At 42.1% G+C, this 16,645-nt stretch overlaps 1 protein-coding gene across 1 annotated transcript in view; it reads right to left on the bottom strand.

Moving 5' to 3' along the window:
* Window positions 1-16,645, bottom strand: part of JAZF1 (JAZF zinc finger 1) — a 330,578-nt gene that overhangs the window by 270,239 nt on the left and 43,694 nt on the right. The gene's annotated exons all lie outside the window — the stretch shown is intronic.

Genomic DNA, 16,645 nt, shown 5'->3' with positions numbered 1-16,645 from the left:
ACAGCCATGTGCCAAGTGTAGTTTCTCAGTGAGTGTCTGTCCTTTAGTGGCTTAACTGTGTCCCCCCCTGAAATCTGTATGTTGAAGCCCTGACTCCCAGGACCTCAGAACTTGACTGTGTTTGGAGCTGGGGCCTTTAAGATGTGATTCAATGAAAATGGGGTCTCAAGATGAGCTGTAAGCCAGCGTGACCAGTGTCCTCATCTCATAAGAGATGAGGATGCAGACACATGGAGGGAAGAGCACGTGAAGATCCTGGGAGAAGATGGCCACCTGGAGCCCAGGAGAGAGACCTCAGAGGAAGCCAGCCCTGCTGGCACCTTGAGCTGGGACTTCTGGCCTCTGGAGCCGTGGGAAAATAAGTGTCTGTTGTTTAAGCCTCTGGGTCTGGGGTGCTTTGTGATGGCAGCCCTAGCAAACTAATGCAGTGCCCAAGCAGCTCTTGCGGAAAAGGAAAGGGATATCTGCCAAGTACCCCCTGCCCGCCCTGCTCTCTACAGTCCTGGGTGTCATCTTTCCCCAGAGCTGTCCTCCCTTCTTTATTGACAAATGAGAACTCTGAGACACAGAGCCACAAAAGGGGCTGAGCCAGAATCGCACTCCAAGGCTGCTTCCAAATTCCATGTCCTCTTTTGCACTAGACCTTCAGATCCTACAGACCCAAATCAAGTAGAAAATGTGAAAGCAGATTCTAAGTGCTTTATTTTGTCCTTAGAAAATGGGCAAGATCACCATTTTAGTTGAAGAACCAAATGCATTTATATGCATCACCCAAATAAAGTGACTGAAATCCTGTGAAACAGATGTGAATAGGAGTTAATTTTGCTTTTTAATGAGCATTCTGACCACATCAATACTACAAAATGCTAAACTGCAAAACGTCATTACAATTTCAATGCAACTGTCCAGGTGATTGGTTCAAAGAGGCACTTACGGTAGCTCAGATGGTATTTTCTCTTCATAAGAACAGGAGTCTATTATGTAAAATAAAGTCATGAAAATTTTAATTGCACCGCTAAAGGACAGAACCTGGCCTAGCCCACAAACCATGGCAAACATAAGAAACAAAACGCAGTTGAATGCTTAATCAGCTGTCTGTCACTTTCTGAATAGTGACTAATATTCTAATTATTAGTCACCACACTAAGAAGGTGCAATTATAGAACAGGGACGATGGCTTTTTTGTTGTTGTTGTTAACCCACAATTTGTGAGGCCTTTGTAAAAATATGATTTAAGTCCCCTTAAACTATAGAGGAGAAAAAAATGATTAACAGTTAAAATTTGCGCCCCCCTCCCCTTCACCAAAGCATTGGGGGAAAAAAAAAAAAACGTTGCAGTTGTATTGACAGATATGACTAACAACTGTAATCACAGAAATAAATTTAGTAAAACGATAATTTATCTGTCACAATTTACCAAGGGGAAAAAGTGCGGTACAAGCAGCTGAATTGTGAAGTTAAATGAAAGCAAAGATAGAACCCAGTTTTTTAATGAAATGTAGAGCATTATTAATTGGTTTCCTAGCAACAGCCAGGCTAAAATTACTTAACATGTCTGCTCAATCATATGCAAATATGAGTGTTATCTCTTAAATGTTGATTTTAGTTGGTCTTTTCAGATGCAAATCCAATGTGTAAAATGAATGTAAATGTTGACAATGTTGATACAAACCCACCCCTCCACCCCCTCCCCGTCGCCGCCCCCCCCTCCCCCCCCTCCCCGTCGCCGCCCCCCCCTCCCCCTCCACCCCATTAACAGCATTTTGGTGTTCAAAGCACCAGAGCTGAGGATCTTCCCTTTGCAAGCAGCAGCCACCTTCCTTAGGCTCCTCCCTGTCTTCCCTCACCAATGCCCGCACCTCAAGGCGAGCATCTGAGATAAATACCACAATGGTATTGCTGGGCCTCACTGAATGGCACTACAATTATTTCTCATTAAATGATAGATTTAGTTTTCAGCTTAAAGTTCAATCAGATGATGCAAGGGGCTTGCCAACCCAAGACCAAGGTTGGTCTCAAGTTTGATTTTGCATTTAAAACCAAGCCTTGAGATGACTCCATCCATCAAAGCCCAAGTAGACAAATTCCCTTCAAAACTGTCAGATAAGGCACTCTTCTTCAACTCTACCCAGTTTCATCCAGCAGCTTAAAAGCAGCCAGAGAACAACCACGTTCCACAGGCAACAGAGACACCAAGAAGGGGTAGAAAGCCCTTATAATCATCAATGGGCTCCAAAGCCACCCCAGTAACACCCATTCCAAAGAAAAGCAACGTGCTGGCTATGCTTTCACTTACTCATGCAACAAATACTTAACGCATATTTACAATCTGTTAGGCAATGATCAGGGTGCTGGAGAAACAGCAGTGAATAAGAAAAAAAATCCCTGTCTTGAACTGTCTTAGTGCAGAAGAGAGACAAATAAATCAAGAAACACATACACAATAAAATTTCAGGTAGTGATAAAAAATAGGAAGAGGCAAAGTAGCCTAAAGAGGAGAGGCAGATGGGCAGGGCTGGGTGGACCACAGTAGATGAGGTCTCTCACAAGAGTGTCTTTTGAACAGATTAATAAAAAAGAAAGAAGCCAAGCACAGGTGGAAGTGGGGCATTAAGTATGATGAGGAACAGGACGGGGAGGTGATATGAGAGAAGTGATGCTCTGAGCCAAGTTTCCAGGCCACCTGCCAACAAAACTGTGCCCCTAAGCCCCTGCCTTACAGTATTTTAGGGACATTGCTGTGTCCAGCAGCACCTTAGGACAACACTTTAGGACTAAAGATGGAGGATGTCTGACATATGTGGAAGAAAAAGGGGAGAGGCAGTCTTACTAAACCCTAAAAGTTCTTCCCTTTCTAGGTCAAGGCTCAGTCCCCTCCTGACCCCTGAGAGTCTTCTGAGCCAACTGAAAAGGACATTCTTAGACCACCCCCCCCCCCCAAACCCCTGGAGGAGGTGGACTGAGCATTTCTGGCCAAAATCCCTTGCCTAAAGTCTCCAAGGAATGGAGATTAGACAAACAGTTTGTTCCAGACACCCATCAAGGCTCCAGGATATTTCAGGCAATGATCATAAGCTCAGAACATATATTCCAAGAAGTTCTGATGCTTGTTTATGAAGAGAAATGATAAAGATTCTGTGGACAGCTTCATACTAGGCCAAGGATCTCCAGACTAACCTTACTGAGTACTGGGCCAAGGGAAATCTGGATAGATTCTTCTTCTAAACATCACTCTCCAGCCTTGTAATTCATGCCTTAAGTCTCTGAAGGCTTCAGAAGTTACTATTAAACACACATGCCCATAAGAGAAACACATGAAACCGTAGGGGCAGCCCATCTGGTGCTGGGGTGAGGCTTAGCCTGGGGCATATAAACGCAAGTGAGATGGGATCTAATCTAATTGGTTGGCCTGGAATGAACCTATTTCAGGAATGGCACAGTTTGCAGAGCAGTTGTCATACTTCTGTGGATGATACAAACATTTCGCCAGGCTTACCTTAAAGCATGTTAACCTACTCAATTGAATAGAGGATAATCCTCTATTTGTAGCATCTCATCACAGTTCAAGGAGACTATACTGCATTCTGAGTTAAAAATCAAACAGGCTGTACATGTTACCCCAGTCCTGGCCATTGATATGTTTTGTTTAGGCCAGTGTTTCTCAAAGCAGCATCAGCAGTACCTGATGGGCTTATTAGAAATGCATCTTCAGAAGGCTGGGACCCACATTTATTGAATTAGAAATCTGGCAGTGGGCCCAGAAATCAGTTTAACAAGCCCTCCAGGTGATTCTGTGCACGCTAAATTTGAGGGCCTTCCGAGGCCAATTTAGCAAGATGGTGTACCTCCGAGTTTATACTTAACACTAACTTGCTGCAAATTATTTCAATCAACAGGAAACCAAGGATAGTTGCTCTGTACCTTCGGCACGATGGCACGCATTCAAAATAAACACACTAATTGTGTGAATTCCTGACACAGTAACTTTTTCCAAAGAATGCACCACTCAGAACACAAGATGCTGATTTACTGATTTCTTAAGATAACCAATTGTTTTGACAATGAGAGAAATGAAAAGAAGCAAAGTCAGTCATTCCTTAGGCAACTCGAGTTTAGTGTAGCCTTCTGAGAGAACGTTGAGACCTAGTGAGTTCTCTAGGACTAGCCTCTCCTGCTGGACCCATTCCAGCACTGGCAGGGCTCCCTTCTGAGCAACAGGCACTCCTCAGGGTGGAGAGAGGTCCTAGGAGCACTCACTGTAAATAGCCTAAAACCCTTGCCAAATGAACTGACTCCCCCTAATTCTTACATTTTAGAGAGAACATTCAATCTTCAGTGTCCCCAACAATAAAATGGATGTTATGTAGGCATGCATTCATTAAAAATTTTGACGATGAAAAAAAGCAATCTAGAAGATGCTTTAATCACTGTAAGATAAATATACATGAGGAAACCTGCAATCAGAAGGGGGAATCTCAGACTGGATTGTGCATGAGAAACACCTGTGGTGTGTGATAAACCTGCATGCTTCTGAGCCCCATTACCAGACATTCTGATTCACATGACGTGGGGGCCAGCATTTCACCTTTTATGTAAGCATGCCCAGGTGATTTTGATGCAGGGGTTTGTATTTAAACTACCAACATGGTCATTTCTCCAATTTTCAAGGGATATTAATAAGAGGTTTTTACATAAGAAAATAAGCAATCCTGTAGCAAAAGAACTACAAGGTCCTTTTTCTCTACCTGTGTGCTCAAGCTGAAATTGAGAGAAAGTTAAGGGAAAGTTTACACATATTTTAAACTTTTTAATAAGTAATTTTTTTCTCATTACCAAAGTTATGCACATTCATTGCAGAAAGAAAAAGAAAAGCAAAAGGGATAAAGCAAAAATACCCATAATCTCACAATCTGAGTTAACGTGGTACGTTATATTCTTCAGATGACTTGCAGGGTGCTTACACAGACATACACACACTTATTTTAAAAATAGTGGGATCCGAGTATATATAGTTGTTGTTGTGGTGTGTGTGTGTGTGGTGTGTGTGTGTGTGTGTGTGTGTGTTTTACATCTAATAATATTGTCAACATCCGAGTATATATAGTTGTTGTGGGGGTGTGTGTGTGTGTGTGTGTGTTTTACATCTAATAATATTGTCAACATCTTTTTACCAGTCCTTGATTCTTCTAGATATAAAAGGCAGAATGTCTAAACATCAATTCTCTGTTGCTAAGAGTTTTTTTTTAAATCAAGAAATTAAAATTCTATTTATGTGGCCAGCACATAAATACAAATATTTGTGTCATTTGTAAAAGTATGCTAAAAATCTCATTATTGTTTTTATTAAGTGATTTAGCATTGATACAGAGTTTATTAGTAATTTTTATTAGTTCATTAGTTCATTTTAATGAATGTGTGCCCAATACTTGAAGGCTTCTAGACATATGTACAATATATAAATACTATAAGTATTCACTTTAATGAAACTTATTAGACCAAGGTTTTTCTCATTAATTCAAAAGGAATCAAAAGGCTCTATTGGAACAAAATTGAGACACACAAAAATTTTTTAACATGCCCCTAGAGTCTATAAACTTTAATTCTCTTCAACCAGGAAGTGGTCAAAACATAAATGCATTTCACAGAACACACTCCTCATAACTTGAAAGGTAAACTCTTGATGTTTTATAAACGGGGCAGAAAGAATATGAGTTTCTGTGACTATGCCACATTCACACTGCCCTGCTCCCAGGTATCAGAGAGCTTGCAAGGGCTTCAACACTTAGCAGCCAAGTGAAATTAAGCAAGCCTTATGTCTTCTACGCTTGGGTTTTCCTATCTGGGAAACGAGGAGTGCTAATGAAGTATGTCTGTGTAACTGATTTCCCAAGAGTTTTCTGAGGGCCAAGTGGGATGATACACGTTAAGTTCTAAAGTACAGCTCCAGTGTTATCCAGAGCCTGTATCTGGATAGGCTCTTTGAAATGGGGCCAACTCCCCATTTCTTAGTCTACGCCCTCCCATCATAACCCACAATCTCTCAAGACAACAACAGATTGGACAAAACTGTCAGACCAAAGAACAAGGAATAACTTAACCTGTCAATACTTGTTCTAGTAACTGCTTTACAACTTAATCAGACCCAAGGATCTCTGATTATGGTCATCAGAAGTCACAGTGATGTATTCTGGGCAGTTCTTCATGAATAACAGTTCTCTGGGAGGGACAGGAAGGGTCCCACAGCAGGCTGATCAGCACACTACCTGGGGAGCTTATAAGAAACAAAGATCCCCAGGCCCCACATCAGAGATTCTGGTAAGCTTTTAGTGTAACCACACAGGAAATTTTCTGATGCCTGACCTGTCACAGTAGTTTCTAAGCCAAATTATTCTCGACATTAAACATTGTTCATTAGTTTCTATAAGATTCAGAACCCTAAAAACAACATGATTGAAGAGCATGCCATGACCTTATAAATATATTCACAAAGACAGAAGGCCCTCACAAAACTACCCTCTAGTCACTTCAACAAAAACATCTATATAAAGGACTACCTGCATATGCACAATGAACTTTCCCCTTAGTACCAAGGTTGGGGAAATAACAAAGATTGCCACTTCCCTTCCAAAACATTTTTTTATTTCACCACAGCCTTCTCTGCTTACATAAATAATACCACAGTGTGCACTAGATGATTATAAATGGTTTAAAATACCCTGAAAATCATAATTATCATCTATTTTTCCTTCTCTTTTTCCCATAAGCAACAAGCCAAAAGGATAGACATTTGGCCCCTACCACCTGCTCTCTGCACATACTGACAAAGCTCTGGACACAACATTCTTTTATTCATTCAACAAATGACCCAAATAAGCATTTCTCAGCACCAACCACAAATCCACAGAGCATATCCTACAATTTGCATAGGAGTTCTGTTACCACTCTTTCAGCGAGTCAAATATTGCCTGATTTTTCTAACCTCAGGGTTGGAAAACTGGGCTGTCCCTTTGCCATGGGCATTCTCTCTCAAAACTTCCCTCTACTGTGGGAAAAGAAAGAGCACAGTTTTCAAAATGAAATACTGTTAAGTACCATTCTTGAAATCTGATGAAATAAAAACACGTCAACATATAAACTTCCAAATTTATTGTACTGAGCAATTTCACCTGGAACATACGGGTCAGAGACTGACTACCTAAAATATTGATTTAAAAAAAAACAAAACCTCTTGGATCCTACTGCCCTCATGATCAGATATTGCTTGGCTAAAACATTCTTAGTTGGAATCCCAAGGAGAAGGTCATTATATATAATTTTCCTGCAACTGATGAGCTGGAATGTAATAAGCGCTCATTTTGAAAGGATGTGAGTTACTGGTCACTTGGTTACCATTAGAGAATACTAACTAGGGTAAACAGAGTGTGGCAGCCTTGGCCTGAAAGACAGTGAGCAATGAATTCATTAGGGAGAAGAAGGATCAGCAAGGCTCGGTTAATTTATAATATTGACCACGACATGAAATCAAGTTGTGTTCCAGAACCAGAACTCATTAGAAGTGTGTGGGAGGGTGGTTAAAGGGAGCAAAGACTGTTTTGCTTACAAGCTTGAAGACTTCTGGGAACAAAGGATCAGGATACTCATAGTTTAGGGGAAACCAGGGCTGCCCGTAAAGATTTCAAAAGAGTGAACTTCAAGGACGAGGCAGGATTCTTAAGGGTAGTAAGAGAGGATTAAATAGAAGTTATAAAGTGAAGTTACTGTGAAGGCAATTTGAGCTACACATAAGGAAGCAATTTCCAGCCATAATTTTAATTAGAAGCCCAGAATGATCTTCTGCGTAATGATGGCCCTTCATCATTACCATTATTCAGAATTACCCTGCATCCACATGCATAAACATAGAGTGAAAATGAAACATAGATGTGGAAGAAAGGTCAACCATAAACAAATTTTTTTTTATCCTCCAATTGCAGGTGAAAATTTCCAAATAAAACACCCGAATACAGTTAGCTCTCAATTTATAATCAATTTACAATCAATCAGGGCTTCCCTGGTGGCTCAGATGGTGAACAATCTGCCTGTAATCCATGAGACCTAGGTTCAATCCCTGGTTAGGAAGTTTCCCTGGCAAAGGAATGGCTAACCACTCCAGTAATCTTGCCTGGAGAATTCCACAGACAGGCTACAGTCCATGGGATCACAAAGAGTTGGATATGCCTGAAAGACAACCCTTTACAAACTGAGAAACTTGGAGAGCCACCACTCTCTCCCACCCTCACCCTCAACCCATCTCTGACCCTTCACACTACTCCCAAATCTGAAACTTCCTGCTACAAAATAATCTTCATGGGTAGGTATGGAAATCTTGAAGGAATCTCTCGGTGGAGGGAAGGAAGAAGCCACACAAAGCAGACACTTTTAACCAACTGAAGCAAATTCCAAACAAGCAAGGCTGGGTCTCATCTGTTCAAAGCCTCTCCAATAGTTTACTCCTCTTTATTTTACCATCTTATTCATTAAAACCGATGATTCATTTGGCTTAACCAACACTCTTTTAAACATGCAAATAATTTTATAAGCAGATTAAACCCTATCAGTTATATACACCATGAACCACACTTGCTTCCTATCAGCTATAATCGGTTGCTGTGAAGAAATGAGTTCTGATTGAGGACCATCAAAAGGGGAAGTAAGGCAAAATTAAGTTTAGAAAATAAAGTGTTGCAGGGATAGAAAGGAAGGGGTATCACAATGGTGAAATCAAGTTAGAGTCATTAACACCTGTCTCCTAGATAAAGGGATACAGATAGAGATGATGACACAGACAATGCAAATTGTATTTACTTTTTAAAATTCTGCTGGGAGGACCCAGGAAAGGAAATAGAAAATTTTCTTTTTTTCTTCGTTTTGATACCTAGCAGCAACTTGCTCTTAAGACCCAGGATTCAACCTAGTATGAACAGCACTGGAATTCGACTTCAGCTTAAGATAAATGGAATTTTGTGCACTAGCCTCGAAACCAACCTGCTATAACATCTCCTCACTGTAACCTCCCAGGACCCCACCTCCCCATTCAACCTCACTCACAATGTTCCAACTGCACCACGCTTCATCCTGTTCCCTGAAAAGGCCAACTTGTTCCAATCTCAGGGCCCTGGCACTTGCTGCTCCCTCTGTCTTCCCTCTGCTCCTTCTCTCTCTCTCTCCAGTCTTCCAGAGTCTTTCACATCACTCTGGTCTCAGAATAAATTTCACCTCTCCAGATGGACCTTCCCTGACCCTAGCCAATGTTGTCCCACCTGCCACCAACAAAACTCAAATGTACCTGTCCATTTTTATTGGTCCTATGGCCTATTTGATCTGGTTCCTAGCATATAGGCCTATCAGAAACGTTGTTGATTTCTTTGTTTATTTTGTGGATCACCTGTCTTCCTCACTAAAAGCCAAATTTTCACCAAAGCAGGAGTGTAATTTCTTGTTCACTGTTCTCTAACCTGTGCAACGGCATGCACTAAGCACTCCATGAATACTGGCTGTCTCAAAAAGAACTTTAACAGACATATGAAACATGACAATTTTTCTTACATTAGGTATTTCACCATTATATAAAGCATCAAAGGCATACACAATGACAATCTCTAACTAAACATTTACAGTTTTAACATCCAGAGTTGGGTCTCTACAGTTGATTTAAAATTTACCAGTTTTTGTCTTCTACTGAAGACACAGAACATGACCTTGTTTTTGAGAAGCACCAATCTGGGTCCAATCTAGAAGTGATTTTTTAAAATATCCATATGAGGTCATTCTAGTTAGTTTCAAAACAGGATCCTATAGTGACAATACAAGTTTCAGGGTAGGGGACTTCCCAGGGATATGAGAACAGAGGATAGAAAAGTGTGTGTGTGTGTGTGTGTGTGTGTGTGTGTAGGTTTATAACTCCTACTGTATTGTCCAATCCATTTTTATGCTATCATTTATCATCTTCTATTTTGTATTACAGTTTTCAGAATACATTTGTATTCTCTCTCCTGGACTGTAAGCCCATTTAGGGATGGGATTCACACCTGATTCCTTCTACCTCCCAAATGCCTAGCATTATGCTTCGTATACTGTAGGCGCTCAATAAACACCAAACAGATGTATGGATGATATTCCATTACTATTCAAAATGAAGCAAACGATGAGCTATCTTGTCTGCAAAGTAGCTATTTTCCCCACTGAGTAAGTGGGGGAATTAATATTTCCCTTCTACAATAACATCATCAATTACCACTGAGAGACACAGACTACTTGAAACACAAACCTGCACTACACTGCATACACACAGACACGGGTTTGAGTGAACATTAAATGTGCAAAGTTCTAGGCTCAATGTTTCTGCTCCCCTAAATGAAATATCGCTTTCTCCTCAACAGGCTGTATGCCTAACAACAGAATTGTGTTGCTACTACAAACATGAACCGAAAAGCAGACGTTAGACAGAGCTTTCGCCACGTGTCACAAAACACAGAGTTTAAGATGTAGGGGTTGCTGCATGTTACAAGTTTTACAACTGTCCTTATGTCAGCTAATTGCTTATAAGAGCAAACAGCACCCTGCCACGTGCTCAGAACCACATGTTCTGTGGCTGTTCTAATAAGAACTGGCTTGGATTTACAGCAAAATAACTTTACTTGAAACTTTGAGCCAAAACCTTATCTGATAAACACCCCCACACATGGACATCTGGGGACGGTATTGTGAGGCACTGCTCTGAGAGAACACAGAGGAGATGTTTTCAAGGGCAAAAGAGAGCTTCAAAAGAAGCAATTACTTTTCAAGTCTGATCAATAGTATAGAGCATGAACTGTAAAATGCCTCTTAAAAGACTCATTTCAGGCTGAGGTGAAGTGACATTTACAGCAACACCAAGAACAAAATACTTATAAACGAGCTGGTGGTATTCTGGCTAAGTAGGTGGTACCAACATAAAGTTCTGTTTGTAGCTCCGTATCTAGGTAGAAGGAGGTTATCAGCAGAGTCATCTCTAGTCCTCTTCCTGTATTAACGTCTTGTGCTATTGTACTGGGTCTCTTATTTTAAGCAACTCCATGTAATGAAGTTTCTGCAAGCGGCTGAGATTGGCAACGGGACAAATACCTTTTTCTATGCTCTGTTTTACCTCAGGCAAAAAAAAAATTCAGTCTTCCAAAATGTAAGGAGAGCATCACCAATCTACAATGCTGCTATGGAAGCTATAAACACAACAGTGATCATACTCAGAGCAGGTACCAATCATTAAAGTTCACTAGGTGTCAGGTCCTGTGTTGAATGGTGTGCATTTATCATCACACGTAACCCTCACAACACCATGAAGAAGCTATACTCTTCCTAGTTACAGATGAAAGCACTGTACTCGGAAAGTCGAAGGTACTTGTCTGAGCTAGTCCAGCTAAAAATAAATGGTACAACTGGGATTCAAACCCAGTCTTCCAAACTCTAAACCCAAGCCTTTATCCACCACATTACACTTTTTCTTGCTCTTGTGACCTCCTGAATAGGAAGTCAGTCCCTCTTGAGAAGAGGGAAGAAAAAGGAAATCACCTGGATGCATACAAGAATATAACCTGTGCCCCTCCAGCAAGGATGAGTCTAGAAACAGTCATGTGTTTACAACGGAGATAGAAACAACACTTGTGAGGTGGGTCTAGGTTGGGGAGCCTTAAGCATGGAGCTGAGTGTGTGGTGTGCTCTGACTGGGTGGTTCAAATCCACCAATGTTTAGAGAGCACCTGTCATACACTGGCCACTTCAATCTCCAGAATTTCAGTCCTTGCCTCCATGGATTTGCAGTTTAGTTGGGGGAGAGAGACCCATAGGAGTAATAACTAAAACCTGCACAATAAGATCCAGTACTGACATCAGTACCACTTGCTCAGGCACAGGGCTATGTTAGGTGAGGCAGACAGAGGGACTGCCAGGAGGGCTTCCCAGGGGTTCTGGATCTTGAGATGAGCTATGAGGGAGCCAGCAGAGCAAGGGGAGCAGCCAAGCCAAGGGCAGGAGGGTGGGCTGGGCCGTCTACACCACCCATCTGCAGGAGATAAGGCTGGGGGCCAGAAAATAAAGATTAATGTTGCTTGCTTACTCTGTGATAGGCCCTGTGCAAAAGCACTCTGCTGCCTAACAACCCACTGCGCTAGGCACTCTGATGCCCTCTTAGGGGTGAGGCTGAGGCACAGAGGGGACAGTGACCACATGAAGTGCACAGCAAAGTGGTGAGGCTGGGGGCGCTAAGGCTCAAGTCATCCTATCCCAAATCCCACAGGAAGCTCTGTGCTGTGCGGCCTCATGGGCTCAGCAAGCTCCCGAGGTCAAGAAGGGGTTTACACGAGGAACTGGCAGGATAGAAACCACCGTCCGGCTATAGGAAAAGTAAGGGGAAAGGGGTGGGTTCAGGGCACGAGGCCCATCAACTGCTAAGGTGCAGTAGTTTCTCTGTAGCCAGACTTTCCCACCTCATTGGTGGTTCCTCTGTTCTGCTCCAAGTCACCCTTCACAAACTTGTGGCATTCCAAGACATGAGGGTGAAATCTACTTGGGATAGGTGATCCACAGACAACCAGAAATACCTTTCCCCACCACGCCTCCAGGCTCCTCAACAGCATTTATCTCCAGAATCAGAAGTACTTCCTTGCGAGTCCTTTTTCCCTGGTGAATGGTGAAATTTCAAATTATGCGCAATTCATCTTTGCAAATCCCCAGAACATGGATAGCAATGCTTTCTGAATGATGCCTCTGCTTCTTCACCAAAGCTGTTTCTGAACGGTCATCACATGTGTGGTGTCTGGAATGGATCCAGGAGCTCAGGTGGCCAACCTGGCTCCTTTCAGACCATCTGGGTGATGGAGAGACTTGGTGACAAGCAAGAGAATATTATGTCACCACCTTGGGAATGAAGAGCAACAAGGGACCCACAGGGATACTGTTAGTCATGTTAACCAATATATATTGGTTCTGAGAACACACTGGACATTCTTCTAAGAACTTTACAGGTAGGAATTTATTTAATTGTCATGACAACCCCATAGCGTAGATGTACTTATCACCCATGTTACTGATGGGGAGACTGAGGCACAGGCAGGTTATACACCTTGCCCAAGGTCACAAAATCAGTAAGTAGTAGAGCCAAAATTCAACTCCAGGTTATCTCACTTAGAGCCCAGAGTCTTCACCACTTTCTACTAATTGCCTCCTGGGGGCTTCCCAGGGTGGCTCAGTGATAAAAAAAAAAAACCCGCCTGCCAATTTAGGAGATGCAGGTTTGATCCCTGTGACAGGAAAGTCCCCAGGAGAAGGAAGTAGCAACCCACTCCAGTATTCTCGCCTGGAGAATTCCATGGACAGAGGAGCCTGGTGGGCTACAGCCTATAGGGTCACAAAAGATCGGACATGACTGAATGACTAAACAACAACAACAAATTGCCTCTTAGGAGAAAAACTAAAGAGGCAAGACCCACACTGTGGAACCACAGCTATCACACGCTACAAAGCAAGGTGATGTAACCTCTCTGTAGGACTCAGGCATTCATTACAAGAAGGGAGTAAAAACTAGATAGAATAGCATACGTTTTCAAAATCCTGATGCTGGTAGAAGTCACAACAGAAATAAGAACCAGAAGCTACTTTCATTTCTGAGAACAAACCCATCCAAGTAAGAAAGGCGCAGAGAACAAGTTAATAATGGCCTAAATATAAAGGCACAGCTTCAAATCCAACCTACTATTAATTAATTTATGTATTGCCACTAGGGAGGAGGCGGTTAGTGTTAAGTTAGATTAAATTATGGAGAAGCTTCAGCATTGCTGTGACTATTTCAACAGTAATTATTAAGTTGCTATGCCTTCCCTCCCTCATAAAAACCCTTCATTCTCATTTTCCAAATGCTTTGCTATTCACCTGTCGTGAGCTTCTTTTGACAGGCATGACAAGCTTTTCATATTAAAGACACTTTTCAAAGACAGCAAGGAAATCTGATTTGTAAATCCTAGTAGGCTTTTGATCCAAACTGGTGCTCTAAAGAATATCTGTCTCCAGCTTTCTCTGAAGGGTCCTGGGTTTCACTGCTGAGCTGAGAGAGCACTTGCCGAGACCAACAGGCCCTGAAGAAACTATGGACGCTGGAAACAGGGAAAGGGACACTGAATTAGAAGTCCAGAGGCCTGGGCTCACTCCCAGACTCACCACTTAGGAGATATGCGGATCTGCCTTCACCTTTCCTATCTATAAAATAGAAGCCCCCAGCTAACTACCCTCCTGGGGTTGGCAGGAGGCACAAATATACACTGACGCTGTCTGGAGACTGCAACCACACAAATGTGAACTGATTAGATAACTAGTTAACTGATGAGTTAACTAACTAATTACTTGGCTAATTAATTAATTGATTAATTTATTCATTGGTTAGGTGACTCACTGGGTTATGGTAGACCTAAAATGGAAGGGCTGAGTTACTCCCCTGAGGGCCCCGCTTTGATAACCTCTTGCCCCACTATTTCTGCTTCGCATTGGAAACAAACTTCCCCATTCCCTCTAATGAGCCATATCCTGGTTCAGATCCTGCCATAAAACACTACTTTCATGTGCTCCCATCAGTGCCTGAGGACCCAAAGGGCATCCAAGCCTGAAATGGTCCAACCTTTCAAGGAAAAGACCAAAGGGAACTCTTAGCAAGGTCCACTCATTCCCTTGCCTCTGCACCAATCAGAGGACCAGGGAATACTTAGCACTTGCTTCTCCAGCTGCTCTGCCCTGAGGAATTCATTCATTCAGTACTGTGTTTACTGAGCGTGCACCATGTGACTAGGCTCTGTGTGAGGAAGGACAAGGAAAACATCCTGCCCTCAAGGAGCTCAGAGTGGAGCAGGAGGCAGCAGCCCTGTGGACAAAGTGGTCAGGAAGGTCTGCCGAGAGCATGCTGTGGATGCTGTGGGTGGGCAGAGAGAGCCACACTCTTTCACGAAAGAGAAGGTGGGGAGGAGGAAAGGAAAGGCTACAGAGCCCCCACGGAGGTTGAATGAAGTCACTGCAAGTCCCAGGTGCCAAGTTCCAGATTCACTTGCAGTGAAGTCACTGCAGGTCCCTGGCAGAGAGCAAAGTGACTGAGGTGTTAAAACTGTTACTGTTTAGTCGCCAAGTCAAAATAAAGGAGAACTGACAGAGACAGAAACACTCATGATGGTGTGTTTATTCCTCCCTCAACCCAAACCCCATGGAGATTCTGATTCAGTAGGTCTGGGGCAGGAGAGCCCAAGTATGTACTTAGAAAGTTCTACCGGATATAGTATCTGGCCTGCAGTGCTTTCTGTTGGTGCCTCCAACATGTTTCACATCATGGGAGAACACAGTAAATGATAATATTTCAACACACTGAATTAACATAGAGATGATCTGGTAACACGTATAGGGACTAGTGGGGGAAAAAATCAATTTTCTTTCTTTGTATTACATTATTATAAGAAAAACAAAACGCTAGGAAAAACACTGAACAGTGGATTTTTATAAATATTCCAAATATAACCTTTTGATATCACTAAATTCAAGAAGTTTACAAGGGCAGCCCTACAAACAATGTTCAAATGTAATTTGAATGGTTATAACTTTTTGAATGTTTGTAGGAAATATTAAATTTTAACACAGTAAGAAATTTACAACCATGAATATGTGGTGACATGTGAAAGCCATTCGTGGCTCATAGTTATAGGAAGCTCTCAGGTGGATGCAGGAGCCTGGTGGGCTGCAGTCCATAGGGTCGCTAAGAGTTGGACACGACTGAGCGACTTCACTTTCACTTTTCACTTTCATGCATTGGAGAAGGAAATAGCAACCCACTCCAGTGTTCTTGCCTGGAGAATCCCAGGGACGGGGGAGCCTGGTGGGCTGCCATCTATGGGGTCGCACAGAGTTGGACACGACTGAAGTGACTTAGCAGCAGCAGCAGTTACGTTATATTATCCCAGCTTTCAATTCAGGACAGAACAAAAATTCATAGGCTCAAAAGATGCAGCCACAGCCTGCATCCGGTTCCAGTGAAATCTTAAGCCAAATGTTAAATAGAAAGTCGATCTAGACACAGCTCAGAGACATGTGACTTCTAGAAAGTTTAAGTTAGCAAACAAACTGAACACACGGCTCCTGTGTAGAAACCCTGAAAACCAGAAGAGACGGTTTAAGAAAAGGATTTTTTTAAAGGCTCAGTTTTCTGAGCTCCAGAAGTGAAGTCAAAGAACTTGCCCTATGTTCTTTAGGTACACAGTGATAGAATGCCAGAAAATTCCTGTAAGGTGTTGGTAAGGGGCCAGCAACTACTCAAACCAAGCCAGTTCCCTCTGTAAAAAAGGCTGTATTTAGAGTAACATCAAGTGAATGCCAACAAGACTCTCAATTCAACTTTTATGTTCTTATATTATCTACAGTTCCAAGATCAAAATAGACATTTTCAATAAAGCATGCCTTAAGAACTGGAAGGCTTCATTATCGGGCATAGACTAAACTAATAACAATTTTTTTTAAAGTCCTGGTTTTGGTATAAATGTTCATATAAAGTAAGTTCAGCTGTTACTATGAACTTACCCTCAGAAAGATAACAGCAAGTTTCTGATGT

This window comes from Bos javanicus, chromosome 4, assembly GCF_032452875.1.
Source record: "Bos javanicus breed banteng chromosome 4, ARS-OSU_banteng_1.0, whole genome shotgun sequence".
In the NCBI taxonomy this organism is placed as follows: domain Eukaryota; kingdom Metazoa; phylum Chordata; class Mammalia; order Artiodactyla; family Bovidae; genus Bos; species Bos javanicus.
This window is presented reverse-complemented; position numbering and strand designations above follow the sequence as displayed.